At 32.7% G+C, this 15,810-nt stretch overlaps 1 protein-coding gene across 2 annotated transcripts in view; it reads right to left on the bottom strand.

Annotated features, from left to right (window-relative positions):
* The window catches only part of LOC114339984 (uncharacterized), a 1,283,677-nt gene extending 1,273,767 nt beyond the window's left edge, over positions 1-9,910 (bottom strand). Inside the window, exon 1 of one of the 2 annotated variants that reach the window (XM_050652564.1) lies at positions 9,780-9,910. The gene's annotated coding sequence lies outside the window, so the exon portion shown is untranslated. Of the gene's footprint in view, positions 1-3,241; positions 3,295-9,779 lie in introns of those variants that run through there. The other variant, XM_050652566.1, reaches the window with a different exon arrangement.
* Between the last annotated feature and the right edge of the window lie 5,900 nt (positions 9,911-15,810).

The raw sequence follows: 15,810 nt of genomic DNA, 5'->3' as shown, positions 1-15,810 counted from the left end.
AACGTATTTAGTTTAAAACAAATTATAGAGAAAAAACAGCCAAAAACAGAGAACTGCACCTGACATTCGTTGACTTACAAAAAGCTTATGATAACATACCCTTAAATAAGATGTGGGAAATTCTACATTATTCACCAGTAAGCTACACTCTCACCAATGCATTAAAAAATCTATATACAGGATCACGTTCACGAGTAAAGATAGGAAACTCACTTACTAACAGCTTTCCAGTAACTAAGGGGCTTAGACAAGGATGTTGCGTATCTCCGACCCTGTTTAAAATCTACGTTGCAGCAGCACTTAATAGTCCAGAAAGCCACTGCGCATCCGCTAGGAAAAATATTCTAATTCGGATTTTTTGCACAATCTTACTTAAAAAGGACTCCTTTTAACAAATTTGCATGTTGCCAGACCAAAAGGTGGTCAAAAATTTTTTAAACGTTTTTTTTTTGTTTTTTTTTTCTAAAATTATTTTTTTTGCATGGAAAAAAGTTTTTTTAGGTTTTTTGGATCATTCCAAACAGAAAAGGTCTTTAGTGACTTTTCTCTAAAAATGATAGTTTTTGACATATAAGCGATTAAAAATTGAAAAATTGCGAAATCGGCAATTTTTAACCCTCAAAAACTATGTGAAAAACTGAAAATTTGAATGTTACCAAGGTAGGTAGATATTCTTCAAACATCGATTGATGAAATCCCGAAGAATTTTTTGCAATACAATATTCAAAACTCCTATTTTTTTTAATTGCTAATCAAGCGTGCTCGACACTATTTTCAACCGACATGCGACAGTATGGTGCAAATGAAAGGAATAAATTCGTTATTTCGTAAACCGGCGACTTTAAGGAAACAGGTCGATTTTTATTTTTAAGTTATGATATTGTGGCGTATATGGTATACTAGCGACGTCATCCGTCTGGGCGTGATGACGTAATCGATGATTTTTTTAAATGAGAATAGGGATCGTGTGGTAGCTCATTTGAAAGGTTCTTCAATTCTATATTCAGTAATGTAAACATTTACATAATTATTTATACAGGCTGTCCTTCTACTTCTTTTTTTGTCAAATAATTTAATTTAATAAAATTTTTTTGGACACCCTGTATAAATAATTTGTAAATGTTTATATTAGTGAATAGAGAATTGAAGAACCTTTCAAATGAGCTAACACACGACCCCTATTCTCATTTAAAAAAATTATCGATTACGTCATCACGTCCAGATGGATGACGTCACTAGTATATCATATATGCCACAATATCATAACTTAAAAATAAAAATCGACCTGTTTCGGGATTTTTCCTTAAAGTCGCCGGTTTACGAAATAACGAATTTATTCCTTTCATTTGCACCATACTGTCGGTGGAAAATAGTGTCGCGCACGCTTGATTAGCAATTAAAAAACAAAGGAGTTTTGAATATTGTATTGCAAAAAACTCTTAGGGATTTCATCAATCGATGTTTAAAGAATATGTACCTACCTTGGCAACATTCAAATTTTCAGTTTTTCACATAGTTTTTGAGGACTAAAAAAATGGCCGATTTCGCAATTTTTCAATTTTTATTCGCTTATATGTCAAAAACTATCATTTTTAGAGAAAAGTCACTAAAGACCTTTTCTGTTTGGAATGAACCAAAAAACCTAAAAAAAACTTTTTCCATGCAAAAAAAGTAATTTTAAGAAAAAAACAAAAAAAAACGTTTAAAAAATTTTTGACCACCTTTTGGTCCTGGCAACATGCAAATTTGTTAAAAGGAGTCCTTTTTGAGTAAGATTGTACAAAAAATACGAATTAGAATATTTTTCCTAGCGGATGCGCAGTGGCTTTCTGGACTATAAAGGTTGGAAGAGGTAAGTAAATGGAATGGGCATCGAGCTAAACAATACATGCCTCTACACGCTCCAGTTCGCGGACTACCAGGTCGTAATAGCAAACGACAGGGAAGACATAGAATACATGATGCGTAAGTTGATCGAGGAGTATTCAAGATGGGGATTGGACATCAATATAGATAAAACAAAGTACTTATGTGTTGGTTCAGAAGAGAACGATATTCATCTTACTATGGAAAATAATCAAAAAATTAAAGCCTGCCAAGATTATAAATATCTAGGAGTAACATTTGATAAAACTGGAACTGATGACAAAGAAATTTCTTCCAGAATTATACAAGCAAAGCAATTCGATGTCTCAATAATATTCTTTGGAGTACTCAAATATCGAAAAAGAGAAAATTTAATATCTACGAGACTATGATTAAGAGTAGTTAATTATGTGATGCAGAAACTTGGAGGCTTACAGAAAAAAACAAAAACAAAATTGAAGTAGTGGAAATGGATGCAATCAGAAGGTCATTACGTATATCCAGAAGAGAACATATCAGAAATGAAGACATTAAAAATCGAATGGGAATAAAAGGAACAATAATGAAAGATATAGCGAGAAGACAACTGATCTGGTATGGACACGTAAACAGAATGAATGACGAGAGACTTCCAAAACAATGTCTGGAATGGCAACCTCCTGAACATCGGAAGCGAGGGGGACCGAAAGTTAATTCGACCACTGGCATCCGGAAAGCGATGAGCGCGCGAGACCTCAGGGATGACCTCTGGCAAAATAGGAAGGAATGGAATTTGGGAATCGCACAACGCCGCAAGACGTTCTAAACCGATCATATATATATATATATATATATATATATATATATATATATATATATATATAACATTTGTTAGTAATATTTTATCCATTTTTTTTTTCATTTGACGTTAGAAGGTATGTACTCATGTCAGGTCAGATCAATATTTAAAACTGTTAATGTTTCCATGGTAACTTTAAAACACGCGCGTTTTTGGAAGTTGAATTTAAAGACGCTGATGCGTACTTTAAGTAAGCAAAATGGGGTACCAATAAAAAAAATATTAATAACTATCTGTAGTTGATGCGACAGAAATTATTAAAAATCATATATTTTTATATTGGGAAGCTGTAAACACTACAATTCTTGTAATTTTCGATGTTAAATATAAATGATAACAAACTGCTGCCAGTTAAGAATAAAAATACGGTAATATGTTCCTTATCTATTTCATCTAAAAATTTGAGATACGATGTCGCACAATATTACATCAAATCATTATGATCAATCTTTCGCATAACCTATAAAACAATAAATTACCGGTAAGTCTAAGTTTTGCGAAAATCTAGTTAAATATCGGCTATTTATAATGACTTACTGACGTGATAATGAAATTGTTTTCTCCAATACTTCCTTCTCTCCTTCAATCCAATCAGCAATAATGAACGACGGCTTGTCACTGAAAATAAAAAACCAACTGTCGACAAGATTGATAGCCGAACGTTATCAAAACTCGTTATTACCCTACCGTAGGTCAACTTTTAAATAAAAACCGTTTTTTCTCTCATTTTGACTTCACAACGTTTTCATTTTTCTAAATACGTAAACCACCGCAGCAGTAATCAAAAACAATATCAATCACAAAAAGGCTCCGGGATTTGACTTAACAGGAGAAGTACTACAACAGTACCTAGGATGGCCATAGTACAACTCACAAACCTTATAAATGTAGTATTCAGTTTACAATATGTACCAATAAAGTGGAAAACATCTGAGCTAATGACGATTCCCAAACCAGGGAAACCAGTACATAATGTAGAATCATACAGACCCATATATCGTTGCTACCAATTATTTCCAAATTATTTGACAAGATATTGCTAGTAAGAATACAACTTATGTATACTCACACCACAAAAAAATTATTCTTTCCCACCAATTTGTATTCCGCAAAAAACACCCAACAATAGACCAAATACAGGGTGTCCAGAAACTTTACCGACAAACGAAGACAGGAGATTCCTCAGATAATTTTAAGACAATTTAACCCAATTCACCTAGTCCGAAAATGCTTCTTAAGGGAGCTAGAGCTCTTTGTAGATGGCGTCATGAAATTAGTTTTTCTTAAATACCTCCAGAACGCTTAGATTTAGAAAAACGAAAATTGGTATGCATATTTAGTTTTCAGAGATGAATCGATTCCATCTATCGCAAAGTTCTAGTACCGGTCATGGGCGTCCGTTTTGGGTAGAGCAACGGGTATTTTAACGCATAACTTTTTTGTTCTTAACTTTTATGCATTTTTGACACCGTATTTTTAAATTGTGAGGTATTCTAGTACTAAAAGGTACTCTTGCTTTAAGTCGGTAGGACACACCGTTTTCTAGAAAAATCGATTTGAAATTTTTCATTTTTGGAATTTGAAAAAAAAAATGAAAAGAACTTTTCAACAAAAAACGAAGTATTTTACCAACATAAAGTAAGAGTAACTTTTAGTACTCGAATACCTCATAATTTAATAATCTAGTGTCAAAAATGCTCAAAAATTCAAGATAAAAAAGTTATGCTATAAAATAACTGTTGACCTACCCAAAACGGACGCCTATGACCAGTATTAGAAATTCACAATTAATGAAATCGATTTATTTCTGGAATATAAATAAATGTACCAGTTTTGGTATTTCTAAACAGTTTTTTTTTGAAAAAAATTTTTTTAATTCAAAGAGCGAAAAATTTTCAAATCGATTTTTCTAGAAAACGGTGTGTCCTACAGATTTAAAACAAGAGTACCTTTTAGTACTAGAATACTCCATAATTTAATAATCCAGTGTCAGAAATGCATAAAAGTTAAAGATAAAAAAGTTATGTGATAAAATAACCGTTGCCCTTCCCAAAACGGACACCTATGATCGGTACTAGAAATTTGTAATGGATGGATTAGATTTATATCTTGAAGATAAATACGCGTAGCAACTTTTGTTTTTCTAAATGGAAGCGTTCTGGAGGTATTTAAGAAAAACTAATTACAAGACGCCATCTTCAAAGAGCTCTAGCTCCCTTAGGAAGCATTTTCGGACTAAGTGAATTGGGTTAAATTAACTTAAAATTATCTGAAGAATCTCCTGTCTTTTGTTTGTCGGTAGAGTTTCTGGACACCCTGTATATCGCATAGCAAATATTATATAGGGTGTCCCAAAAGTAGCGGAACGGTCGAATATTTCGCGAACTAAACATCGGATCGAAAAACTGAAAAATATATGTTCAATCATTTTCAAAAATCTATACAATGACAACAAACACCAATCTGGTAGGTGGGGGGTAAAATTAAAATCTCAAATGGAAACTCCCAATTTTTCTTGCAAATTTGGATTCGTTTCGTAAAAGTAGGCAAGTTTTATTTAAGACATTTTTTCGAACTGTGGATAGATGGCGCTATAATTGGAAAAAACGATTTATCCTGATACCATAGTTAAATTATAGAAACGGTCTAATATCTCACGAAATGCACTTCCAAATAAGAATCCAAAAAACAGATTTTTAATCTTTTTCAAAAACCTATCGAATAACATCAAACATGACCCTCCAACCCACCCCCTGAAGGTGGGGTGGGGGGTAACTTTAAAATATTAAATAGCAACTCCCACTTTTTATTGCAGATTCGGATTCGTCATAAAAATTAAGCAACATTTATTCGAAACATTTTTTAAAATTTCTGATAGATGGCGCTAATAAATCATATTTTTCCAATTGAAGCGCCATCTATTAACAATTTTAAAAAATGTTTCGAATAAATGTTGCTTAATTTTTCATGACGGATCTGAATCTGTAATAAAAGGTGGGGGTTGCTATTTAATATTTTAAAGTTACCCCCCACCCCACCTCCAGAGGGTGGGTTGGAGGGTCACGTTTGGCGTTATTCGAAAGATTTTCGAAAAAGATTACAAATATGTTTTTTAGTTTCTTATTTGGAAGTGTATTTCGTGAGATATTAGACCGTCTCTATAATTTACCTATGGTATCAGGATAAATCGTTTTTCCCAATTATATCGCCATCTATCCACAATTCGAAAAAATGTCTTGAATAAAAGTTGCTTACTTTTACGTGACGAATTAAAATCTGCAAGAAAAACTTGGGGTTTCCATTTGAGATTTTAAAGTTAACCCCCACCCCACCTCCAGGGGGTGCAGTGGGGGTTGGTGTTTGATGTCATTGGATAGATTTTTAAAAATGATTGAAAACGTATTTTTCATTTTTTCGATCCGATGTTTAGTTCGTGAAATATTCGACCGTTCCACTACTTTTTTGGGACACCTTGTAGAAAGATCTCTAGAAGAGAATAAAACATGCACAGCTATTTTCCTAGATATAGCAAAAGAATTTGATAAAGTGTGACACAATGGCTTGTTACTAAACATAAAAAGATATCTTTACCATCCAATATGTGCATCTAACACAATATTATTTGGAAGACAGAATTTTTAGAGTTAAACAGGAGGGCGAATATTCTTAACTACGACCAATCAAAGCAGGAATTAGTTGAATCATCGCTTATTTACTTAATACAATACCCGTGTAAATTCACCGAATAGACTTTATATACATAAGTGAATAGTATATTAAAGTATAAGTGGATATTGAGGTATTGCTCGAAATAGAGCAATTGTTTTAAAGACCAGTTATTCACGAATACTTAACGCTATTATTACTACAAAAAGTTGAAATAAGAGCTAATAATGTAAAATAGTTGTTGAATTTGTGATATACATCAGAATACCTTTCGCTGTTATGGAAATGAATAATAATAAATATGGAAATAAATAAAAATAATGTTTCAAACATTATTGGAAGTGCCATTAATGGAAGTACAACCTCATTGACTTCCGAGAACGTCGGTAGTATTAATTTCAACAGCATTTCTTCTGATTTAAAAAACGGAAGTATACATATTTCAAACAATACCAACTGTACTTCTCACAATTGAATATATAATTAAAAATAAATTAAATTGATTTAATTAAAAAAAAAGAAAAAAAAAGACTACCAACTCTCTTCTGAAAATAGAGGGACTGTCTTTATAACTTAGAGGGAAGTTGATGGTACCAAAAATATTTTAACAAATGTATATTGTTTATTTAAATCTGTTAAATGTATATTTGTTGAAATTTAATATTAATTTTAATTATGTTATAGTTTTTAGATTTATAGAAAAAGAAAATACTAGCAGGCTCCGCCTAGGGATGAATAGCTACACTTCACGTTCTGGGTAGAGGCTGCTAGTAAAATATATTAATAAATATAGTAAATTATAAATTATTAAAGGTCAAAAAATGTAAGAGAAATTGAAAAAAAAATTAAAAATTGTAAGAAATTTAAAACATAAAATTAATAGATTATGGCAAATTAGTTAATAAATCGTCGGTATACTGCGAAAACCAGGTAAATGACAAATTTTAAAATATTGAGTTAAATATACCAAAATTCTCAGCTATTTACGCTCTACATACAGGTAAAACCCAGTAAATGATACGACTTACCATTCAGCAGATAATTTGTGTGATAAACAAATAAATTACTCATAACCAACTTTTCATTTTCAAGTAAAACAATATATCGCTACTTACTTCCACAAAATTAAAGTTCTGTTGCATGTAAAACCAAGTAAGCGCACATATATTATTTTGCCGGACAACAATATATTTCTACTGCTGTATACCATATTCAGTAAAAAGGTGATAAATGTCTTTAATACATTTTACATGTATATTTTATTAAAATTTCTCATTTATATCGACTGGTAAAATAGATAGTATCGACTATGTTTCTTTGAATGGTCAAGAGGTACAGGTATGTGAGAATTTTTTTAAGACACTTTGTATATCAGGGTCGTTAATGCAAGATGTAAGAAAAATTGATATTCTATGTTGTTATGCAGATACGGGCAAAAGAGGCAAGCATATACTGCCAAATAAAACAAGCAATGAAAACCGAAAAATTCTGAAGGCTCATATTGAGTCTTTTCCAACAAAGGTCTCACATTATATTCGCCAAAGTTCCAAGCGTAGATATTTGGACAAAAATTTGAGTAGGAATGTGTATCAAGGAAAGGAAAATGTATCAACTTTCTTTATATAAATGATTGTCAGCTGAAGAAACAGGAAGGTATTAGCGAAATTACGTACCGAAGAATATTTTTTAACGACTATAATTTAAGCTTTTTTGTCCTAAATAAGATCAGTTTAGTTTGTAATAAATAATATTTATTAGCCCTATCATATTATGATATGGCTAATCCAACTAAGAAACCGAATTTAGAAAACAGTTACAGACAACACAAAAAAAAGAGAAGTATGGAATCTCGAAAAATGAAATGATAAGAAAAGCTCTAATCAACAACGGAATTTTGTTTCAATCATCTTCGATCTACAGGCTATACTACAGATTCCAGATTAACTGGAAAATTCATATATTCTTCCCGAAAAGTATGGGTCTACAATTTCTGTGTAAATGAAGCCGCTTTACCAAATGCAGCTTACCGTTTTGCCTGGTCAGAAATTAACGGTATACGAGGTAGTTCTGAAATAGAAAGCATTATACTCAACTACTTATCAAAATGTGTCCCAGAATATGTAAGCAAGTGAAATAAGTGTATTTTCTTATATCTGTGGAGGACAGTATCGTAACATAAATTTTTAGAGTCGGGATATTCTTGTATAGAATTTGTCTATATACATAGCAGCATCTAAACCGCTAGAAATCAGGTCTCTCTATGGTATGCCAGATTACTTGTCTGTTGTTGTTCTGAAGCTATTTCCTTGTGGCATTTTTATGATTAATTATTTATATGGGAAATAAGCCACAATTAAAATGAAAAAAATAATTTTATTAGCGTTTCGACGCCCAAATCGGGTGCCGTTGTCAAAATACAAAATACTACGTAACTGATTAATTTAGATTTACAGGTAAAACCAGGTAAGTGACCGCATCTCTATCTTAAATTTAGGTTTAATCAGCTAGGTGTATTAACATTTTCAAGCTAGTGATATAATATAATTTCTGATATATGCATCTTTCACTGGAATACCGAATATCGAACACAAGTTGTCCTCTTAATTCAAAATAAAACAGTAAACTTTAAAAACGTTTTTTCTCCGTTTCGGTATTTCGGCATTTACCTGGTTTTCGCAGTATACCGACGAAATTGTAAAAATAGATTTAGTAATTTAGTAAAAGATGTAAAAATATAAAAATATCTGTAATCCCATCAGGAAAAAACGACCTGGATTAGTCACTATAGGTCAGGTCATATGTATAAACAATAAATAAATAAATAATAAATAAATGTACTTCTCACATTGATTTAAAATATTACGATTTTAAAAGATTTGAGTAAAGCTTTTGAAACATTTGTTAGTAATATTTTATCCATTTTTTTTTTCATTTGACGTTAGAAGGTATGTACTCATGTCAGGTCAGATCAATATTTAAAACTGTTAATGTTTCCATGGTAACTTTAAAACACGCGCGTTTTTGGAAGTTGAATTTAAAGACGCTGATGCGTACTTTAAGTAAGCAAAATGGGGTACCAATAAAAAAATATTATTAACAACTATCTGTAGTTCATGCATCAGAAATTATTAAAAACCGAATATTTTTATATTGGGAAGCTGTACCTAAACACTATAATTCTCGTAATTTTCGATGCTAAATATAAATGATGACAAACTGTTGCCAGCTAAGAATAAAAATACGATAATATTTTCCTTATCTATTTCATCTAAAAATTTGAGATACGATGTCCCACAATATTACATCAAATCATTATCAATCTTTCGCATAACCTACAAAACAATAAATTACCGGTAAGTCTAAGTTTTGCGAAAATCTAGTTAGACATCGGCTATATATAATGACTTACTGACGTGATAATGAAATTGTTTTCCCCAATACTTCCTTCTCTCCTTCAATCCAATCAGCAATAATGAACGACGGCTTGTCACTGAAAATAAAAAACCAACTGTCGACAAGATTGATAGCCGAACGTTATCAAAACTCGTTATTACCCTACCGTAGGTCAACTTTTAAATAAAAACCGTTTTTTCTCTCATTTTGACTCCACTACGTTTTCATGTTTCTTATCGGTCTAAATCAAATATAGATAATCTGTGGTTCCATTTAAAGCCGAAACCTGCAGGAGCGAACGTAAGTCTGGAACGAACAGTGGCAGGAGTTATGGCCTACGGGGAGCGCCTGAAAATGAAAACAAACTATCTTGACGTACTATTGCAAATATTTCCCGAGGATTTAGCCGAAAGGCGCTTGGGTGTTTTATGTAAATAAAAACGGGACATTGATTTACTCTTTCTTTGCAAATAAAAAATAATGAAGGTTAGATATAGACATCAAGAAAGGTGTGCTAAATTATTTAGGGTTTTTATTTTTCCGTTTCCTCGGCCTTTTATTACGTACTTAAGAGTAATTTGAATTTTATTATAAGAAAAAATAAACAGAAGAGAAGAAACTGGTCCTATTAAATTTTTTATTCAGACAGTATGTACAAAAAATAGTGTAACTTGCCAATACTTTGATTCCTGATAGATTTACAAACAAAGTTTTGAATAAAAGTTGTTTAAATAAAGCAAGCTATCTATACAAAAGTATTTTGGAAATATGTATACATAAATCTTCCAAAAGAAACCACATAAACGAATTACATGGGTAAGCCCGAATGAAAATGCAATAGATTTCTTCATAACAACACATAGATTAGATTAGAATATGTGAGGTCGTTAATGCCATGCAGCTTCACCACACTTCGACCTAAAGAGATCATTATTTGTGCATATTTGATGGATTCGACCGTTACTTGATGGAAGTTCATTTTATCTAACAATAAAACACTGAAAATGTTTGTTTTCTATACTTCCACAAAATTTATTATAACTATGTGACTACAGCGGTTTCGGCAGAGTGCCTTTCTCAAGTGATTTAGTTTACTATGGGTTTGCCTTTTTAACTGAATAGGTTGAGAAGTGGGGAGCTGTTTGTCTCGAGTTGATATTAATTTCCATAGATTCTAATAAAGATAGCTTAACGCCTTTATTTTGAATGTGCAGAATTTGAAACTCTTCATTAAAAGAATGATTATGATCTAGAAGGTGAAGTGCGTATATAGAAGTGTCTGATTTTCTATTGTTGAAAGCCCTTTTGTGTTCTGCTATCCGTTTGTCAAAGTTTCTGCCAGTCTGCTGTTGTGTGTTGTGTTTTTGGCCACCATACGAGTGTTGCGTATGTGACCATTGGACTAATAATCGTTTTATATGACCAAAGCGTCATTTTCGGTTTTAGACCATAAGTCTTTCCAAATGTCTTGCAGCTGGTCCAATTTACCACCAAAGCAGTCGATACGATTTTTTCAATATGACTTTTCTACGTGAGTTCTAGATTTTTTACTTCTTTGAAATAGTCTAATGTGATGCCATTCATAAATTGGTGCTTGTGGATTGTATTTACGTCTCGTTATTATGGCCTACGGCCTACGGGGAGCGCCTGAAAATGAAAACAAACTGTCTTGACGTACTATTGCAAATATTTCCGAGGATTTAGCCGAAAGGCGCTTGGGTGTTTTATGTAAATAAAAACGGAACATTGATTTACTCTTTCTTTGCACAAAAAATAGTGTTACTTAACTGTAACTTAAATGTCTTTCATTTATCGCTCTATTTGCGTTGCAAATTGAAGAAATTGTAGAAGGCTCGGATTTCAGGTTTTTATAAGTATTATTAAATTTACGGAAATAAAAGGCAGATATCGAGCACTGAGTTTATTTAATCTTGCCCAAGTATACTTTCGCTATCTAGCGCATCTTCAGGGGCATCTGAAATAAGCAAAGAAAACGCCATTGTAAAAGGAAGAAAAAGTTAGAAACTTCGACAACAAATCGAAGATGGTGTGACAAAAAAGTACAATAACGTTTCTACTTACTTCGTCAATAAAAAGAAGGTATTATCCTCGAATGCCATCTAATAAAATAGTTTGGTGGCAACTTAAATTAACATATAAATACACACTTAACAAAGGACAAAACAGATAAATTTGAGTGCCTGGTAAGATTCTACATTTTTGCAAGATGGAAGCAGACTGAAGTATTACTTATTTGACGGAAATTATCGAGTGATGTCTGACAGATGACAATTTGGTGAGACTGTGACTGTGTAATATGTACAGTCACTACACAATGAACTGCACATTTAAAAAAAACTTAAAGCCGATCAAAGACCTCAAGCACGATAAAACAGTAGCAGTAGGGCAAAAGTAGAATTTGAGATTTAAAAAAGCTTAATGAAATATGAAATATTATACCACTGTTAAGTCGAACTAGTGGTATAATATTTCATATTTCATTAAGCTTTTTTAAATCTCAAATTCTACTCAGTTCATTTCAATAAGTCAATTTCATTTTTCATTTCAAACATTTAATCTTAATTAGTACTGCAGAGTATGCAACCAACCACTCTTCAGGTGTTAACCAGTACCACATCCAATCTATATGTCCACAAACATTGTCGCCAACCAATATCTTAGCTCACCTCTGACAGGTTTGAATGTGGGAACTGGCTTACACATTTAACTACAAATAAATAATTTAACAATAATTTTAATAACCTCTCATTTCACCTTTTGCCCTACTGCTACTGTTTTGATCGGCTTTAGGTTTTTTTAAATGTGCAGTTCATTGTGTAGTGACTGTATATATTATACAGTCACAGTCTCACCAAATTGTCATCTGTCAGACATCACTCGATCATTTCCATCAAATAAGTAATAATCCACAAGGAAGAACTTCCTGTAGTTGGCTGTATACCATTAATTACAAGTGCAATTTATTAAAAAATTTTCCTCTTGGTAAAAGGTATATTAGTTTAAAAAGCCCTAAAGGGCTACAAACATATAAACAAAACGTTTTCGCTCTGTAACAAGAGCATCAACAGTGTTACAAGAACCTGGTGAGCCAACCAAAAAATACAAGGTCAAAGCCTTTCAAAAAACAGACAAAAGTCTTATATGAATGAATACATAAAAAAATCCAAAGGATGGATAAAATTCCTAAGGATAAGGCCCTAGGGCAACATATGACTCCCACACGTGGTAAGTGGGTCAAAAGGTAACTAGGTCATTCTAGAATTCTAGAATTCTAGAGTATTCATTCATATAAGACTTTTGTCTGTTTTTTGAAAGGCTTTGACCTTGTATTTTTTGGTTGGCTCACCATGTTCTTGTAACACTGTTGATGCTCTTGTTACAGAGCGAAAACGTTTTGTTTATACGTTTGTAGCCCTTTAGGGCTTTTTAAACTAATATACCTTTTACCAAGAGGAAAATTTTTTATTAAATAAGTAATACTTCATTCTGCTTCCATCTTGCAAAAATGTAGAATCTTACCAGGCACTCAAAGTTATCTGTTTTGTCCTTTGTTTAGTGTGTATTTATATGTTAATTTAAGTTGCCACCAAACTATTTTATTAGATGACATTCGAGGATAATACCTTCTTTTTATTGACGAAGTAAGTAAGAAACGTTATTGTACTTTTTTGTCACACCATCTTCGATTTTTTGTCGAAGTTTCCCGAAGGCGATCCCAAAATAATTGCGCAATTGCCGCGCGAAATGCGTCCTGCTGAAACCATTATTGACATTTAGGGTTGGACCGTGTTCGCGACATTTTCCGTATGACCGAAAATAGTATTATACGACAAAAAAAATTCTGCAAAACTGAGAATCATCCTAAAGCACCTAACATTAACACGACATTCACATAACGTTATAACGACGTTCTGAAACCATACAGTTCGTTTCAGCGCATAATACGTACAAATTTGAGGCAGACGCGTTTCATTACTGTTTATTTTGCCGTATACCGTATACCTAATGTGACCAATTAGCCCGAAAAATCCGGGACATGGCCCGAATTACGAAGTCGTGTCCTGGCGTCCCAGACAAGACTTCCGGGTCATCCGAATTTTCAACGGTTTGGTAAAATTCTATTTTAAAATTTTGAACACGTTATTTTTTTTAAGGATTTACATCAAACTGAATTGGTGGGACGAAAAAAAGTGGACAATTTCTAATAGTCGACCTAAACTATCTGTCTAGTAGTCTAATGTAAAGTGTAAAACTAATACCACATCAAAAACTCTAGCATTTTATTTCGTGGTATATAGTTGTAGGAAAATTCAAACTCGGGATTTTTTCCGTTTCTGTATTTTATTTCTCGTCATCTGAAAAGACGATTTAAAAACTTGGCAATGTAATTATGATAATTATATTTTTATATTAACCTAAGGTTCTATTTACATTGAAGTCCAACAGCAATTGATTTTCTAATTTTTCCTTCTTTGAGAACGATTTCCGGATTGGAATCGTAACCATCAAAAACTAACAAAAGTGGGATTATCATTACAACCCATCCCATAAAATTTTTTTTTCAACATAAAAATGATAAATAATCAATAAAACGATTAAAGTTCTATATTTAAAAAAAAATGGCCCCATTTTCATGGGAATGTCCCGGATTTTAGGTATTTTTTTTAGCCTTGTCCCGAATTCGACTGAATTGGAGTTGGTCACACTACGTATACCTTATGTCGCTATTACATCTACTAACAAATTATTTGGTATTAAAAATGAATAACCATTTTCAATTTCGTTGCAAAACGAAAACACAGCCGAACCATATTCTAGTCCAATCAGAGAGTGCTGCAAGCACCCCTACCGGTTTCGAAACTTATTAGTCTCTCATCAGGAGGCACATACGCTGCTCTCCCTGATCCAACCAAAACAAACCCCAGCATGCAGTCCCGGATTGCAACGAACGAAATGGCGTAGATGCCCTAGCGGCAACTGCTTGCAAAAAGACTAAGTTTTCACTCTAATGGCATATAAAACAACATAATGCTATTCTACATCCCACCAGAATGAAAGCAATGGGAACCTTCTCTGGTTTAATTTGCTTACTAGACATCCGGATTTAGTTTTGATTTAGAGCACTCAAACAAATTAAATTTTAAGCTATCTCTGAATATATTAACACTTCGAGCCACTCAGGCTATGGCTTGATTTACAATCTTTCTTCATTCTTGTTTGTTCTTCGTTTTTTTCTCTCCGATTGCTTACATTAAAATACCTCAGGTCGTCATTAACATCGTGACTTAATAAAAGAGGGGCTCTTAATATGAGAAGTATGGAAAAAACAAAAGTATTGGTAGAATAAGGTGTCAACAATAAAAAAATTAAAACAATTTACGGCTATATATCAATGATGGACACAATGTTTACATATAAAAACCGACGAAAAATCTATAAAGTTTAACAAGCCCATGTTTGTTTGTTGTGTTGACATTGCCAAATCGTTTGATAACAAGCATGTAAGTGAAATAATTAAGGTTACTGAGGGGGCTAACATAGTATCAACTTTAAATACTAAGGTAATACATAAAAAGGAATGCAAATTAATGCTAGCATGCCATAAGGAAATTATCTAAGCGCTAATGTATGGACTTCATCATGGACGAAACCATGTATGTCCACGCAGGACATAAAATGGGCAACAGTTTCCGTCAATTACTAAGTTATACGAATATTGCATCTTCTCTTCTTTGGGTCCCGTCTTCTTAGCGAAAGTTGGCGATGACTTTTGCAAAGTCGCCTCTATTTTGGGCTTTTCTTATTAGACTTTGAAAGTCTAATCCTGTCCATTCTTTGATGTTGCGCAGCCAGGTCATTTGTCGTCTACCCGGGCCGCGTCTTCCTTCTATTTTCTCTTCTATAATAAGTTGAAGGAAGTTATACCTGTCGTGTCTAAATATGTGTCCAAATTTTTCTGCCATCTTCACGGCAGAAAACAAAGACAAACTATTATTTTTACTATATAATATGAAAAAATTATACAG

This window comes from Diabrotica virgifera, chromosome 6, assembly GCF_917563875.1.
Source record: "Diabrotica virgifera virgifera chromosome 6, PGI_DIABVI_V3a".
NCBI classification, from domain to species: domain Eukaryota; kingdom Metazoa; phylum Arthropoda; class Insecta; order Coleoptera; family Chrysomelidae; genus Diabrotica; species Diabrotica virgifera.
Note: the sequence above shows the minus strand (reverse complement) of the source record. Positions and strands in the feature narration are given on the sequence as shown.